Below are 6228 nucleotides of genomic sequence, written 5' to 3'. Positions count from 1 at the left end.
AATTGTTGCCTAAGCCGAAAGAAGTTTTTCAAAACTAAAATTGATTAAATCTTATTTAAGACCAATAATGTCTCAAGAGAGACCGAATGTATTCACTATATTATCAATTTGAAAAGGAATTATTAAAACAAATCGATTATAAAACAATAACTAATGACTTCGCATCTAAAAGCTAGAAAAATAGATTTCAAATAAAAGTATATATGATGGAAAAAGTAAAATATTAGGGGCCTTCTCTAAAGTTTCGCTTTAAGCCCCAATCTTATTAAGTCGGCCCTGAGTGAGATTGAGGTAGGTATCATCACTTTATCGATTTCGGATCGTGACAACTATTTATTTAATCAACTTATTTTGTACTTCTTTGATTCATTTATATGACTCACTTTTCTTTTTTAGTCAACCCTAAAAAGAATGATATACTTTTAAATATAATAACCATTTAACTTTAAAATGTGTATATTATCCTCAATGAAATAATTTATAATCACACAAATATCTATGACTTATTTTAAACCATAAATTTCAAAAATCGTCACACATCACATTAAAAAAAGAATGTTAAAAAAAATATCAAACTACTTGACATAAATTAAAAAGGATGGAGTTCCTAACTTTAAAGCCATTCAATATTTAAATGGCATAGAGACATAAATACATTTAATTTAAATAAATTTGGCATAATCCTCTTTATCATAAAGTTTCATAGTAATGTGGTTAACTAACATTCGGTAATTAATAGAACACTACTTTTACGGCAGATGTGCCACCTCTTAACTTAAGCTAACAAAAGAGTGGACAACATTTAATACATTCACCAACATAAATTGTGGTGCAGTGATAAAACTGCTTTATTCCTAATAAAAAATATCGAGTTTGAGCTTTAGAGTATGGAGAAAATTTTGCTAAGAGCCGCCATCTCCGAATGAGTTCTATAATATATTGTTCAAATTTAATCGAAACTCTAATACGAAGTCCAAACATTGAAGGGAAAACACTAACCCAAAAAAAAAACATTTAATACATTGACTAGTTGGCCTAATCCGCCGTTTGTGAGAATTGTAGACGTTTTGGGGCTAACAATTGTCTTTTTAGGGTGTGTATTAATGATTAATATAGTTTTATTTTTCTGGGTTGGTTAATCAAATAAATTTGAAATAATTTTTTTAAAATAATATAAGTTTAAAAAATAAAAAATTCCTTGCAATAGCAGGGAGAAGTTTTATAAATAACATTTTTATATTAATTGTGTCCTTCTATCTCAATATACCTCAACTTCACCCCACTTTCGTAGCTTTCATCCCTCGACCTCCAATAGAATTTGTCTATAAATACTTTTAGGATAATTTTTTGTTTATACCAAATACAAAAAAAATAAGTAAGAAATTATTTTCCTTAGTATCTATGTAAAATTCATTATTTTTTTAAATGACTAAAATGAAAAGGAAAAAAAAAGTAGTATCACGTGAAAATTATATATCCTTCCAAAGTTTGTTATACCAAAATTTACAATCACATGAGATTTCAGCATAAATTTTTTAATAATAATTTTACATCTTTTTAATGTTTCGACTTGAAAGCATCTTCCATTGTGATTAATTATTATATAACCTCCATTTCTTTCATATTTTGTATTACCAAACTATATTGTAATACCCAAAACGACAAGCTTACTCCTAATTAATGAGTTAAACATGTTTTTCTTCTATCGTGTGTACCACCATAGTATCTTATTTTATTCTTGGTAAAAATCAACAAATGCTTTTAAACGTTGTGAAATTAAAATAGAATGTCCTCAATATTCTTTTAGTAAAAAAAATAAAATTAATTGTGTGTGTGAGTCATTATACTATCAATCCAGATATTCCCTAATTGATGACTGTTAGGTCTGTTTCCGCGCACCTTGACTAATTTTTGTGGTATATTTGCCACCTGCCACAAGTAATAGGTACTAGGTAACTTTGTCCATCAAAACTAGGACACATCGAAAGAATCACCTAATGTTTTTTCTCTTCGCTAAGTTTTGAACTTAAGACCTCCATAAGAACCCACTAGATTTAATTAGAACCGGTGGCTTTTAGTTTATTTTTATTTTTAAATTAAAAATAAGTGCTTAAAATACATTTATTTTATTTCATTCCAACACTATAAATTAAAAGTTTAAAAATTATTTTGACTTAAAACACTTGAAATAATTCTTCATCTTCTTATAAATTCTTGTATTTCCTCACTTATGTGAAATGTTGTACAAGAAAAATCATGCTTCCTTGTGATTTATTAGCAGAGATCCTCTCAAGACTCCCAGCCAAAAATGTATGTCAATTAAAATGTGTTTCAAAACATTGGCTCAACACAATTTCCACACCTCACTTCAAGAAACTCCATTACAAAAATTCCATCAAAAATCCTCATCTAGTTGTAATTGATGAATCCATCAAATGCAACAACTATTTTACCAAAACTCTTACAATATCCACAATTAACCACCTTAAACAAAATCCAACACCAAATCTTGACAAAAAATTCACATTAGACATTTTGTTTCAACACAACACCTATTTCTCTTTCAGCCAATGTTTCATTTGTTACAACATTAAAGACAACATTTGGTTATACAATCTAACCACTCAACAAAATCAAGAATTGCCTCATGTTACAACCCCCATGATTAGTTTTGATTTAGGGTACATCCCGTGTTCTAATGAATTCAAGATTGTTCATGTTTTTGGGTTAAAAGATGACAAAGTTGGATATGAGATTATAACTCTTAAAGATGACAACTTTGTCCCAAATTCTTGGAGTATTCTTGAAAACCATAAGAATTTATGCACAAGAAAAATTGCAGCTTTGAGTGTGAATGGCTCTATTTATTGGTTGGTCAATGATATGCAAGACAATAAAAAAAGAATTGTGTGTCTAGACTTGGAAAATGAGGAATTTAGGAAAATTTCTTGTCCAAAAGAAAGTTCAATTACTCAAAAAAGTCTTATGATATATCAAGCACAACAACTAGTGGAAGTAAAGGGGTTTTTTGGGCTAGCACAATTTTCAGCAAATTTTTCAAATGTGAATATTTTTGTGCTTAAACAAGACAAGAAGGCGGAGGAGTTTTGGGTAAAAGAGTTTAGTATCAACTTGTTTCATATGGGGCATTGGTTTAAGATTGTGGGGTTTGTGCCTTTTGAAGAAGACAATATTAATGGGGAGATAATATTTATTCCAAACAATGGGAGACTCTTATTGTATAATACCAAAACAGGAAGCTTTAAAAAAGTGGGAGAGTTCAATTTATTGAGATATAATCATCATAGTTTGTATTTTGATAGTCTCTTTTGTTTAGGTAGTAGTGGATGACTTGTAGGAATAAAAGAGAAAGTTTGTTTATTTTGTGTCAAGCGTTGAAAACTACTAAGCTGGAGTATGATGCGAACAAAGGAAATTTTGAATGGAATGGTGAAATGTTTAGTGATAACACTTTAGTTATCAATATATTATATATTAATAAGAAAGAAAGTATGTATGTGTACAATGTAAGTAATTCTTGGCATTTTTATTTTCAACTGTTTTTAAATTCTTATTCTCATATCTAGTTTAATTTCTTTCTACTTTGACTTGATGTTAGTAAATGATGTAGTATTTACTATTTAACTCTTTATAGGCTTCCTAGTTTTATATTGTGCATTAGCAAGGAATGATAAGGTCAAACCAATGTATTAATTTAACAAAGAAAGTAAATTATTTAAAACACTTGATAATCATAAAATAAATCTCATAAGTTAATAGTATAGAAGGTACATAACCTCACCCCCACCCCTTTCCCCTCCCCTCTCGAGAACTTGTGATATGAGTCAAGTAGAAATATAGCTCCCTTATAGTCTGCGATGTTAACCTCAATGGTAACTGGAAGTTTAAGAACATTTCCTTCACCATCCCTGATGATATAAAATCCGCCATCAGTGCCATCCATATCATTCATGTGAACCCTAATGAAGACAAGCTTGTTTGGGGCCTTACTAACAATGGGAGATTCACTACCAGTAGCGCTTACTCCCTAATCAGGGAGAATGCCATTGCCACAACATGCTACCTACTTCCCACTACTTGAATTAACCCTAGCTGCCACTTCTGTGGCCACCATACTGAGGATAACGATCATATCTTCTTTAGTTGTACTAATGCCACAATCTTCTGGAATGCCATCACTTCCACTAACACCTCCACCCATAATCTCCCCAATAGTATCTATTCTCATGAGGGGTGGAGGGAAAAATGGAAGCACATAAAAGGAATGAACTACAACCATCATCTACAATGGGAGAACTTTCTTCCTTTTTGTCTCTGGGCCATTTGGCTCCAAAGAAACCACAATCTTTTCAATAACAAGAAGGATTGTATTAGCCATGCGAATGTAATTAGTCAAGTAACTGAATATCTTTACATAGTTAATAACAAGCCTCTTCTAAAAGCTAGGAAACAAACCATTCAAGTGAAGTGGAACCTCCCTCCTCAGGAAAGTTTCATGTTGAACACTGATGGTGCTGTCAAGAACAACCCTGGGGATAGGATGGGGGTCTAAGAGGTGTCATCAGAAACCATAAAGGAGACTGGGTCGTTGGCTTTGTCAGCAAAGAGGCAAATACAACCCCTATCCTGGCAGAGCTCAAATTCCCTTAGACAAGGCCTCACCATGGCCAGCTCCAATAATCTTGTTCCCCCCGTAACCAACATTGACTCCCAATAAGTAGTTAATATGTTTCATGAAGATAATGCTCTCTATAACAATCTAATCTATGAATGCAGGGTGCTGATGGAAAGGCTGGGTGCAGCTCCATCAACCCACGTCTTCAAAAAGCAAAATAGGGTCGCAGATATGCTAAGCAAGAAAGGCCTGGAATGTGAAACGTTTGGGAACCCCACTTTTTTGATAGTTCCTCCTATGCATGCAAATAGCGCAGTTTGAAACGACATCTTAGGAACTATGTATGTAAGGGAAGCTAACATTTGTAATTATGCTGTAGCTGGGCATATTTTGTCCCGGGGAATACCTACCCAATGCCTGCAATGGGCCTTCTGTACGCTAATTATTATTATTATTAATATACAATTATCCTTTTGACAAAAAAAATATGATATAGAAGGTACATAACTATTTCAAAGTTAATGTATGCATATGCACATGCACCTTTTTTTTCAACTTGGGTCCACCTTTGACCATGTCACTTGACACGTGATACTAGTTTGGATCTTAAGAAAAAAAAATTTGAATTTCATTAAATTGACTTATATAGTCGTACAATCCAAATTAATTATTTAACTCAAAGTTTATATGGATTAGATCCAATAATTTTGATGTGTCTACAATGCCCGATTTATCCAGATATATAGACTTGTCAAATATGAAATTCCAAGGTTTGAAATACATGAAGTCAACCTAGCCACAGGTGGATTTAGGGTCCAACGAGGGTGTTCACTCAAACTCTTTTATCAAATATACTAAATCCGACACTTTTACGCTTCACTTAATCCTAAAAGGAGCTTGTGTATTTGTTTTCTTCACCCACAATTCTAGTCCTCTATTGTTGTTGGTGACAATGAAGAACACTAAAGGGTTGTTGTTTGGTCGGGTTTACAAATTAAAAGTATTGAATAAGATGCATTAGTAATATTGAAATTAGTTATGCTGACATTATTTTTTGTCTACTATTTAATTTGATATATTAAAATAACAATGCATTGTATTGTATAGTTTCTAAAAGGCGGAATGACCTGAAAGACCCTTATCTTGGCTCCCTTTTGCTTTACAGACAAATTATGTACTGGGTACTTTGATGGAATCTTATGTGCATTTTTTATGTGTGGAATCTGTACTAGCTATAGCTTTATAATTACAAGAACGGCGGAATGACTTGGAACACTCTTGTACTTGGCTTCGTTTGTCACCTGAACTTTTCTACTCACGACTTTGTCAACTGAACACTTAAAGTTATTAAAACACACTATTTTAAACCCCTTTGACCATTGACTAAGCTTATGTAGTGTTTTTTTGCTGAATAAAATCAAGAGAGTGGTTACACACGTTTAAAAGCAAGTGAAGACAACTATTTAATTTATTTTTAAAAAAAAATTAAAAGAAAAATATAACAATTAAAAAATAATTTTAAAAACCCCTTTACCAATATGATGTACGTTTCTTCTTCTTCCTCCTCATAATTTCACCCAACTCCCACCATC

Source organism: Solanum tuberosum, unplaced genomic scaffold (assembly GCF_000226075.1).
Source record: "Solanum tuberosum cultivar DM 1-3 516 R44 unplaced genomic scaffold, SolTub_3.0 scf00328, whole genome shotgun sequence".
Classification (NCBI taxonomy): Eukaryota; Viridiplantae; Streptophyta; class Magnoliopsida; order Solanales; family Solanaceae; genus Solanum; species Solanum tuberosum.
The sequence above is the reverse complement of the archived record's forward strand: the minus strand, read 5'-3'. Positions refer to the sequence as shown.